The 12,045-nt window shown below is 32.6% G+C and overlaps 1 protein-coding gene across 1 annotated transcript in view; it reads right to left on the reverse strand.

The window, feature by feature from the left end:
* LOC131665521 (uncharacterized) overlaps positions 1–12,045 on the reverse strand; it is a 271,982-nt gene that overhangs the window by 202,976 nt on the left and 56,961 nt on the right. The window lies entirely within an intron of this gene.

A 12,045-nucleotide genomic window follows, 5' to 3' on the forward strand; every position in this document is an offset into this window, starting at 1 on the left:
CGTGTAAAAAGAAATTGTGGGCGAAATACTCAATTTTTCGCCTGAGAGGCTACTTTACCTCATAGGGGTGACTGAGGGTAGTTTCCGAACACTCAAACTATTTGTAGTTTTTCGCAACACTATAATAGATGACGTACCTAATCGCTTGCTCATTAATATTTGTGTAATGACTTGCTGTATAGGTAGGTATGGGAGAGACAGTGGCATAATAATTAAGGGTAGTTTTAAAGGGTTGTAATTAAGTTTGGACAATTTTTCTAGTTAATATATCGTTATTGTACCATTTTGATTCAATAAATATCGAGTTGAACGCTGATTTCGAAATTTAAAATTTTCGTTCAACTCGAACGTTCGGAACTTCATACTCATCTAATTTTGGTATGTTTAACATTGAGCAGTCATGGAATGCTTGGATCAAATATAATGCGACGTATTTCGTCGTATCATTTCCCATAGTCATTGTGTTTTCTTAAATCTTTATAATTGTTATTATAATTAAGTTAAGTCACCAGAAATATTATTTGGACGATGCTAATGACGGTAGTATTAAACAGACCCACGAAAAAAAGTAGAGGTTCTAGGATAGAAACTATATTTTTCTTTGGTATTTTTTCCCGCTGAATCAGAATCAGTTATTAAAAATAGGGGTTCAGCCACAAATTTTGAAGATAACCTATAAAAACTGCTCAAATGTCTCCTGCTTAAGAAGTAAATTGGTTTACGCTTGCGTATATGCTTGTCATCGAACGATCTATGCAAACGATTCCTACGCCGCTTTTTATTATTAGATTGTACATCTCTTTTTAGTATCCAGCAATAGTCTGTCATGTTTACGTTTCAATTTCCTTGCCACCAACTTTCAAATTCCTTCATGTTCTGATAAAATCTTTTTGACACTCCGTGCGGAAAATACGTTTTTCCCACACGCTCGGTAAAAAACGTGCATTGAAAATCGCACTTTTTATACGTATCAAAAAATACGGTACGGCACATGTTCGGGAAAGAGTTTCTCGTCTCGTGTACCTTTCCACCCTCGCTTCGCTCGGGCGTAAACGCCATACGAGACAAGAATCTATTTTCCCGCACTTGTATCGTAATTTACTATTCACCTTGCTCTAGTGAACTAAAGTCCCCCAGGTTTGTTGGAAATTCATCAATATGCGAATCGAGATAGTGTAGTTTGTAATTCCACTAAGAGTAAGTTTTTAATTCCAAATAAGAATCTAAATTTTTTTTAATTTTCTACTACAGATTCTACAATGCTCTTATAGTTCTCATTATTATTATTATCAAGAAATTTTGTTGCAACATCTTTGAAGCTCAATTAAGTTGCTTTCTAGGTACCATTCATACTTTTGATAAATTCTTCGTCACTAAACATTTTGCGAATTTGAGGTTCTTCCAATTTAATTACAGTTATATTCGTAAACATAGTTTCTAACTATTTGAAGCATCGCCCTTCTTTATCAAGAGATTTAAAAAATTGTTTTATCAGGCTTAATTTGATGTGTAAAGGAATTAAAAGAATTTTGCTAGGATCCACAAGAAAACGATTAATAATATTGCTGGAATCTGGAGTGAATGATGACATCGTTGACCATACTGTTTTGTTCTATTTCGACTATAATGAAAGTTTAAAGCTACGAATCTTGACGATTCAATCTCTTTTTCCACAACAATTAGCTTCGATCGGGCGTAAACGCCATACAAGACCAGAATCTAGTTTTCCGCATTTGTATCGTAATGCACTATTTTTCTCACTTCTACGTGTTTGTATGAATGTTTTGATAAATCAAATTAGAAGTCTATCGTTTATCTAAAGTTTTAGCTCGAACCATGTGGTTTCGAAAAAGTTATTCAAGTAACAAAATATTTACATATTTATGTATATAATATTATATTTACAAATTGATTTGTAAACAATCTCTGAAGCTTACTCGTATAATAGTTTTACCTTTCTTGAAAAAATGTGAAAGGCAAGGAAGATTTAGGAATATTTACAGTAAATAACTAATTTTTTGAACGAAGTACCCGATCATTTATATTGATACGATAAGGTAATTAGTATTTTAATGTACTCCAAGATTTTATCAGGTTGAATTATTGATTCATTAATTATTGTTTGTTTTATTAATATGATTTTCGTCATTGTTTAGATGAGTGAAGTTGAAAAGTTAATGGTGTAATATTGAATGACGAGGAAGTAATACATTATATACCCAGGAAGCAAAGCAGGCACAGGATACACTGTACAGTCAGCAACACCACGCAGTGTATATTTGTTATCTTTGCTCCCGTGAGAGATATACGTTTTTTCCACGCACCTAACGAAGAAATCTCGTGCGGGTTCAGCAGGTGACATAAAACCGCACGACTGTCTAAATTTAAATACGCACATAGATAAAACACTTTACTCTTAGACTATCTATACGATTTTGTGTTCCCCATGATGTATAATTTATATTTCGTTGAATTTTCTGTGTTACATTGTAAGATATATAAGAAATGTAACTTATATAATGTAAGGAATGTAAAAATTTATACTAGTTTTTTCTAACCTACAATATGCCTAAACATGAAGTGATACATTCTTTTTATTTTTATTTATTTTGGAGTAGTTTTCCATCCCATTTTCAGAAATTCTTGAACGTCCTAAATTCAGATTATATTATTCCTTTAAAAAATTAGTTGAGAAATAGCTTGTTGAATATCCGTTATAATACTTATACAATCAATAATGGATGTTCCATCAAGAGATACCTGATTTCTTTTTTAATTAATTTCTTAATTTTATTGTGTCTAAAGTTAATATTTTGTATTGAATTGAATGTGAGTAATTGCACCAAGCCATGGACATAAGTTTTATTTTTGTCCAGTTCAGTTGGTGGAAAATAATATGTTTCTAGTACAGATGATGTGCCGGATAAACTAGGGGTTAATGATTCAATCATCTTGAATGATTATATCAAACTAAACATTTTATTTGTTCATCTTTCTATTTACATACAAGTGATAATTATCAGAATATTTTAATAAATTACATAATAATTTCAAACATAAATAAACACAAATAATTATACTTGATGTTATTAAATTTGAAATATATCATAGGATCTAATGGATGTCTCAAGTCATCAAAGCTATCAAAGTAAAAAATATCTATACAGAGTAAAAAATTTTTTCAGCAAGCAATATAAGGAGTACCAGGTCCACACTTATCATTAAGTTTTACCCTTGCACACTCTTTAACTAGTAGACCTTATTTTGGTAGAGAGTTTCATTTTTGAGGAGTTTTTATATAAAAACTCCTTAAAAATAGGGAATTTGTAGTTCACTAATATACTTTTTTATATCATAATCTATTTAAACTTATATTTTTCTTTACACCAATTTTCTTCAAAGTTGTACGTGTTGAATTTAAAGCACTCTTTATAAAAGTCTTTGAATCATTATAAGGAGTTGTATTTTTTTTGTAATACTAATCAGTTTTTTCAAACTCAAAGTCTTTATCTTTTTTCTCAAAGTCTGTGTTTTAACTTTTTTTTTTCCAAGTTCCATTCCAAACGATGATTTTGCCTTCATGATGTTTGTAACAACATATGCAGCAGCTTTTTTACCTAAACTAGCATTAGAACTACGCACAAGTTGCCAAATTTTTTCAGCCCATATTCTGTCTGCAGTAATGATAAGCTAGTATGCAGGCTTGAAAATGTAAATTATTTATTAACTTATTCAACAAACGTCTACTTATCTTTTTTTTCTTCTCGTGGACAATAATTATTCGGTGAGCGTTCGTTGACAAATGAAAAATAGTTCATAAGTATGAACATTTACAGCTGAAATCATCAGTCATTGATCTATCAAAATTTATTACTGGAAGCTTAAGTGGCTGTTCCGTAAAAATCTATTTCGTACTAAGTTCTGACTAAACTTCCACTAATAAATTTTTATTCTTTGACTGAGAAAAATAATAGAAAGAAGAAACGGCATGGAGACTTATTACCAAATAACATACGTGCAGTGTACTGTGGGACTTCTAACTATGGAAAGAAATTATTTTACTTTTACACAAAAAAAGTTTTTTTTGATAGCAAAAAAACGGAAATTATTTTTATTCAACTTTTTACATCTTCTATAATGTCTAAGAGATCAATTACTTGTCGCATTTTTCGGGTATTCGTTTTTTCGCTTTTGGTATTGCAAAACCTGTAATTTAGTTCTTTTCAACTAACAATATCTCCGGTTTAAAAAATGATAATCATACATATATAAATAGCGACATGAAAAGCTGGAGAGTAGCCCTTTCTGGTGGTTTTTTCAGATTTGAAAAATAATAAAAAATGGTGATGTTATGGATGCTTAAATATGGCGAATAACCGTGTTTTTTGCGTTTTTAGGTTAGGATTACTTAAAAACCTGACGTGATGGAATAATTCTGAGCCCGGATTTGAGTTCTCCGCCAAAAATTACTCCGGAAATGACTATTATCTAGTCTATAACAAAACCATGCTAACCTGTGTATTCGTTTGAAAAGTGAAAAAGATTTTGTTGTAGTTTTAGAATAATCCATAAATGTCAAGGTTTTAGCTTAGACACTGCTGTTTTTGAACCAAAAAATGCTATATTTAGAGGTGGTCGTACGTGTGTAGCTCTTTATAGAATTACAAATTTAGTGGGATTGTATCTGATAAACTTTGATTTATCTAGTACCCAAAAGTATCCAACCTACGTTAATATCTTTGCGCGGAGACTCAGGCGACCTCTGGAGGGTACGAATGTCACCAGAAACTCTTAACCTTTTCGTCAGTAGCCCGAGATACCGATGAAACACCTTCGTTCTCGCGCAACGCGTATTTGTTTACAATGACTTTTTTTGCGTTCGTCGCAATTTGTTCATTGCTAAAAATCGCAAAACGAACCGAACAGCAAATTTACATATAATTTTGCTTTAATCTTGGTAAAAATGTGGTTATGATCCTGAAATAAAACAACAATCTTCGCAGTGGAAGCTTCCATCCTAGCCTCGGCTGAAAAAAGCTCGCAAAAGTCGAAACAACATCAAGTCAATTTTGATTGTTTTTTTTCGATTATAAAGGCGTTGTGCACCACTAATATGCTCCTATAGACCGGACAACCAACATAACATACGTTGAGAAGTTTTGAAAAGATTGCGTGATGCAATCAGGAGAAAATGACCATAACTTTGAGAAACCGGTGACTGGTTTCTTCATCACGACAATGCTCCAGCGCACGCATCAAACTTTGTGCAGCAGTATTTATTAAAATAGTGTTGGGCAGCTCCACCAGCCTTCGTGCAGTTCCGATATAACTTCCTGCGACTTTTGGCTGTTTCTTCGATTGAAAATATTGCTTAGGGGACATCAATTCGACGATAAAGAGACTGTTGAAACTAATGCGATGAATGCACTAAAGGCAATTCCAAAGTCTGACTTTCAAAAGTGCTTTAATAAGTGGGAAAATCGATATGAGCGTCTTATTCAATCAAATGGGGACTACTTTGAAGGATACCATCCCCCGATGACGAAGATTAAATCAAGCGCCGAGAAATCAAGGTAGGTCGAATACTTTTGAGACAGACTTCGTATACCTACCTTTGACTGTCAACGTTATTGATCATTTACAATTACATTTGGTAGATGAAGACGGATACTTAATTAATTTTCAAGGTGAAGTTTGATGATACGTTTACATATAAAAAGAGTACGATAATGGGAATAATTCGCAATCCTAAACTAGGTAGAGGCTATATAGGTACACTATCATGTGCTCAGAAAGTTAGTCATTGGCATATGTCAAACGACTAATGCGACAAAACAGTCAGTTCCTGAAGAGTTTCGACCCGAACTTGATTATAAACGTCACTCAAACAAAAAAAGAAGAAGAAGAAATGCAAACATCGTGAAAAATTAACATGTATATTCATCTTTTGCTATCGTTTTAAAGATTGAAGAAATACTTAGTATACAAACACCGATTTTCTTCGGTGAGTCTGTCGGTCATTATGAAATTCATACTCGCCGCCTCACAAAACTTGAATAACAGTGATGAAATCAGAATATCGATCCAACATCAAGATTTCTACCTCTTGCCATCACAAAGCTCTCTGCATTTTGTAGGAAAACTTTGAAGAAATTATAGCACTGCTATAACTGGTACACAGTTTACAAATAAGGCTACATGCCATCTATTTGAGAATATTCGCTATGAAATTAATACCATTGAAATAGATAGGTGTAAAAAAAGTTGGACTGAGAAGTACCATGAAAGGTTTGATTTCATTCAATTAGAATCAAAGTGGATTTCTTACTGGATGGCTTGATACGAGGGAGGGTCAATAAGTCCTTAGAAAATCCAAGAGATGGCGCTCAAAATGTCTTAACTTATGTTGTACCAGCAAGTGTCACTATTAAATAGAGTGCTACTGAAGTTACAGCCAGATCCATCGAGTAGTTCCGTTTTTATCGTCGATCAAAGTGAACAACTTTTGTTTCTTGTTAACAATGGAAGAAAGTGAGTTCCGAGCGGTGATGAAACATTCCTATTTAAAAGACCTTACATCGAAACAAATCAAAGCTAAGTTAGATGCAGTTCATGGTGTATCTGTCCCTGTGTTTGCAACTGTTTACAATTGGGTAAATGAACTTAAACGTGGCCGTATATCGACTGCAGATGAACATCGTTCAGGTTGTCTTGTAAACGTGAGCACTCCGGAAATGATCAATAAAATCCACGACATGGTGTTAAGTGACCGAAAAATAAAATTGTGCGAAATAGTTCAAACCACAGGGGTTTCAAAAGTATTACAGTCATTTCGATTTTGCATGAGAAATTGGAAGTGAGAAAGATTTCGGCAAGATAGGTGCCGCGTTTGCTCTTAGTCGAGAACAAACGCAGTCGAGTGGTGGCCGCTGAGGCCCTCTTGGCGCGCATCCACCGTAATCCGGACGACTTTCTGCGTTGATTCCTAACTGTATCCACGAAACGTGGATACACTACTACACTCCTGAGACGAAGGAACAGTTAAAACAGTGGATTGTGAAAGGTCAACGAACTCCAAAGAAGGCAAAGACAGTGAAATCGACTGGCAAGATTATGTGGAATCATCTTCGTCGACTATTTCGAAAAAGGGCAAACAATCACCGAAGAGTTGTTGGATTTTACATGCGTCGTTGTTGGACCGGTTGAGCGAGAAAATAAAGGATAAACGTCCTCAATGAACAAAAAAAAATTCTGTTTCATCAAGACAATGCACGAGTGCACACTTGCTTAGTTTGAATGGCTAAAATTAAGGAATTGAAGTTCGAATTAGTAGACCATTCACCGTATTCACCAGATTTGGCCCCTAGTGACTTTTTGATTCCTAAACCTAAAAAAGAGGCTTGCCGGACAACTATTCATCTCGAAAAATAATTTTAAAAGTTTCTTAAAATAACAATTTGTTTGTGTCAGGAGGCCCTAATACAAACAAATGGCTACTTTGAAAAAATTTTTAAATTATTTTTTTCTGATGGCTCAAAAAAAATTAATGGACGCCTGGAAAAATGTATCGAGCTAAAAGGAGGTTATGTTAAAAATAAAAAAAACTATCAAAAAAATTGTTTTCCTATCTTTTCTAAAGACTTATTGACCTACCCTCGTATTGAAGTAACTAGAAATATAATAGATCAGAATGACAATTTTAACGTATCACTACCACTCTCAATGATTCAGCTTTGCTGAAGATTATCAAAAAATTTTTGTGAATGTAAAACATGAACTTATTTTAACGCAATCAATAGATAATCTTAATGCAATTATACAAAATAAGGTCGGAATTATGTATATATATATATATATATATATATATATATATATATATATGGGACGATCCATGTCAATCAGATCACTGCTGTGTCCAAAATTTGATGTGACCAAAAAAATCGTGCAACGACTCATTTTAAAGCTTAGGATATCTACTTTCTGATGCTGTGTGCGCCTTTGCAAAATCCAACATGGCGGCTCCAATATGGCGGCTACAAGAGACAAACTCGTAAACAAAAAAATTAATTTTTCAAATTTTTAGTAATAAATGTTAAAAAAATTAATATTTCATATTTTTTTATGAAAATCTGGCTCATTTCCTACAAAAAAGTAACAGAAACCATTTTCGCTAAAATGAAAAATAAAAAAATTATAATTTTTTGAAAATTTTCAAAAATAAAAAACTTTGCGATTTTTTTACTCAGAAGGAAATGACTTTGGAAAAAAAATATAAGGAACAAAATTGCTTGAAATTCATCAAAACACAAGTGTGAATTTTTTCGAATTCCTTTGAGCGATTTTTTTGAATTTTTGTAAAAGATCTTGGGAAGTTTTTTAATTTTTCAAACAATCCGATAAATCCAAAAAGCAAAAAATCGCTCAAAGGAATTCGAAAAAATTCACACTTGTGTTTTGATGAATTTCAAGCAATTTTGTTCCTTATATTTTTTTTCCAAAGTCATTTCCTTCTGAGTAAAAAAATCGCAAAGTTTTTTATTTTTGAAAATTTTCAAAAAATTATAATTTTTTTATTTTTCATTTTAGCGAAAATGGTCTCTGTTACTTTTTTGTAGGAAATGAGCCAGATTTTCATAAAAAAATATGAAATATTAATTTTTTTAACATTTATTACTAAAAATTTGAAAAATTAATTTTTTTGTTTACGAGTTTGTCTCTTGTAGCCGCCATATTGAAGCCGCCATGTTGGATTTTGCAAAGGCGCACACAGCATCAGAAAGTAGATATCCTAAGCTTTAAAATGAGTCGTTGCACGATTTTTTTGGTCACATCAAATTTTGGACACAGCAGTGATCCGGTTGACATGGATCGTCCCATATATGAATATAAGTATAAGTCTTTCAATCTAGAACTTAAACGAATATAGTGGTTGATGCCTTATGTAATTATGTCTGATAAGCGTAAGATATAGTTATTCAATTTTATTCAAAAAGATCTACCTATTTCCATGAGTTTTCGATCGTGGAAGCTTCATGAGTATCTAGATTTACATCAGACATCTAAACATATTTGGCCAGTAAAAACATCAAATCAGCTAAAAAACCAAGGTTTGTTGTAATAGGTTTTCAGATGAAATGGAAGTCTTACAAAACAAAAAGTTGTAGCAATTTTGATCACTGCAATGTAATGAATGTAAAACTTTTTTTGATTCTAAGCAATATCTGTATGGTAATTTAAATATTGATATTAATAATAACCAATATTCGATGTTATATAACATGTATGTATAATTCCAATATATTTAGTATACCAGAAATTGTATGTTCAATCCACTTTTGGATAGAAAGAAATTTAAAACTCATGCATCGTTTATAGTGATAGACTGTTCAAAGAAAATGAGGCATTAAAACAAGTTGCAGTTCATGTACGTCTAGTTTGAAACAAAAGATAATATACCACAGGGAACTGCTGCATATTTTCTTTTTTATTTTGTACGATCGTATAATTAAGTACAATCCTATTAGTGATAATGTTTTAAAACTTGTATAGCTATACTCATTAATGTAATACGTAATTATTTTTTTATCAAATATAAATAAGAATTTTTTTTTAAATATTGTCTATATCCTTCATTTTATTCATTTTAACTATGAACATTTATGTGTTCGGACATAAACTAGGTGGATCTGAGAGCGATCGTGGTCCACCAGGTATAGGATATAAATCACAGAGGAGACAGTATGATTTAGAAAATAAATGACTCTGTAAGGTGGGTACTACTATTCATTCTAATAACGCTGTAAACTTAAAGACTGTTTAGGATGTTTTTTTAGTAGAACTTATAAATATACTCTATGAAAATTAAAAACTAGTCTAGAAGAATTGAATGATTTACTTGATATTCCTCGAGAAGAGCTTGATATGAAATTCATAAAAGTTTACTTTGACAACAAAAAGTTAAAAAAAAATTAATTAACCCTACCTATATTTTCTACTCAATCAGAAGCATGGGCTATTCAATATAAGGCAGAACATTTTTTGTTTGAAATCATTCTTTATCAGCATGAGGCAGAATGACAGTGTATCATACACTAAAAAATATACAATCAACACCAAATTCATACCAAAATCAGAAGGATATGAAAAACTTTGATGCATACAGCATCTACATATAGCATGTTAAATACTATATGAATAAATAAAGATACAAATTATTATAATGAATATTAACGTATTCGTTTATTGCTCAATTAGATCCTTATTCTAATAATGGGGACATGAGGCATGGGGCATAAAGCCTGCATGTCGATACGACAGTCGGTAGGTACTGCCGGCAGGGGTCATGAGGCCTGCACGTCGGTACACAACAGTCGGTAACAAGCGATGCTGGTCAAGCAGATCGATAGTCAATATATATTTGCTGATAAAGCAGCCCACAGAGCAATAATATAAAGATTGATTACGTTACTGACTGCCGGTAAGGAACGAATTAATTCTCGCATGTAATTGGCTCAGGATCCCCATAGTCTATACTACTGAAGATATCTGTCGCTGACGAACTAATAATTTTGCAATCTGACGATTAATTGGATGTCTTTTCTGTGGAAAATGCCCAGGATATAAATTTGCTGCTCGAGTGTAGTTGCATTGACATAGCCAAATATCAGAATGATGTCAACGCATTCGGTGTAAGTATAGACCGGCATTTTTAAATGATTGTCCTAAATTGTCCTGATCATCACGAAAACAAAAAAAAATAGAGAGATTATTTTGATTTTAAAAAAAGCATAAAAAATAATTTAGACAGAATTATTATTCATTTCTCAGCGAAAAATTACATACAGCAATAAAAAAAACACATTCCATTTACAGAAACCAACTTACCTTGATACCTTGCAGCTTTTGTTGTAAACTTTACTTTATTTCAGGGCACCGTCGAAAGTAATTTACATGCGAAATTTGAAATAGAAAAAATAAATAATAATTTTAGTCAGGGTGAAATCCACAATTATCATCCTACTACTCCCCTAAAATCTAGATCTTTGGTAATTTTCGATTTCGCCCTTTCAAGAGCAGTTACTCAAATAAATCATTCTAAATTGGATGCTGTATCTTAAAATGACTTTAAATTCCGTAACAAATCATTCCATATTAAAATTATCAAATTTAAAATGCGAAAAATTAGTCAGTAACATAAATTTAGATGAAAACGAAAAAAAATCAACGCATACCAAATGAAACAGAAAAAAATAATTTCAAATGTAAAATTAAATCAATTGGACGTAATGCAAGTGTAGAATTTGAAATTAAATAATTACAAATCACGTATCTTCATTGATAAATATTTTTTTCGAACTTCGACCTTGATTTGACCTTGATTTCTGATCTTAATATCTTAATATTGTTTCGATCATAAAATTTCCCGCTCTTTGAACTTCAAATAACCTTGAAATTGAAGTTGAAGGTCAACACTGTGTAACGGTCGCTAATAGGTAATCCGCCAAGCAGTAAGATGAAAACTTTTATTAAGATGAAAGTACGATGTTGACGGATTATCTCATCGAGTAGGATGACTGTTAGGACTCCCAGCGAATATATAAAATGTGAGTTGTGGGCTTGGTAGTGTACTCTGATCTAGTCCTCCTGACTGTTCAGATCAGCAGATGCTTCGTGGCCTTCACCATTGTGTACAAATCACCAACAAGCTCACGATTTCGAAATAATTCCCTTTTTCTATCCTTGGCTAGACGGAGTCATTTTGGTGAACGGCACTCCGCGGTACGTGCCAATACGTGCGTGGTACCAACAAGAAGTTCACCAAACACATATAAATTGTCCATCCCTTATACAACACGTTCTGCTCTGAGGTATATACACAAGACGTTGTGCACCATATGAAACGACATGTTGTTTCCTTTATTTATTTCTACGCCAATTTATATCGGGATCCTCGAACTCAACACTTTGGAGTATCACAATTGGCACCCGAACAGGGACCCGATTTTTTGAAATTGGTAGATAACTTAAAATTGTAAAGGAATTAGC

This window comes from Phymastichus coffea, unplaced genomic scaffold (genome assembly GCF_024137745.1).
Source record: "Phymastichus coffea isolate CEN01 unplaced genomic scaffold, Cenicafe_Pcof_1.1 PCOF00003, whole genome shotgun sequence".
Classification (NCBI taxonomy): domain Eukaryota; kingdom Metazoa; phylum Arthropoda; class Insecta; order Hymenoptera; family Eulophidae; genus Phymastichus; species Phymastichus coffea.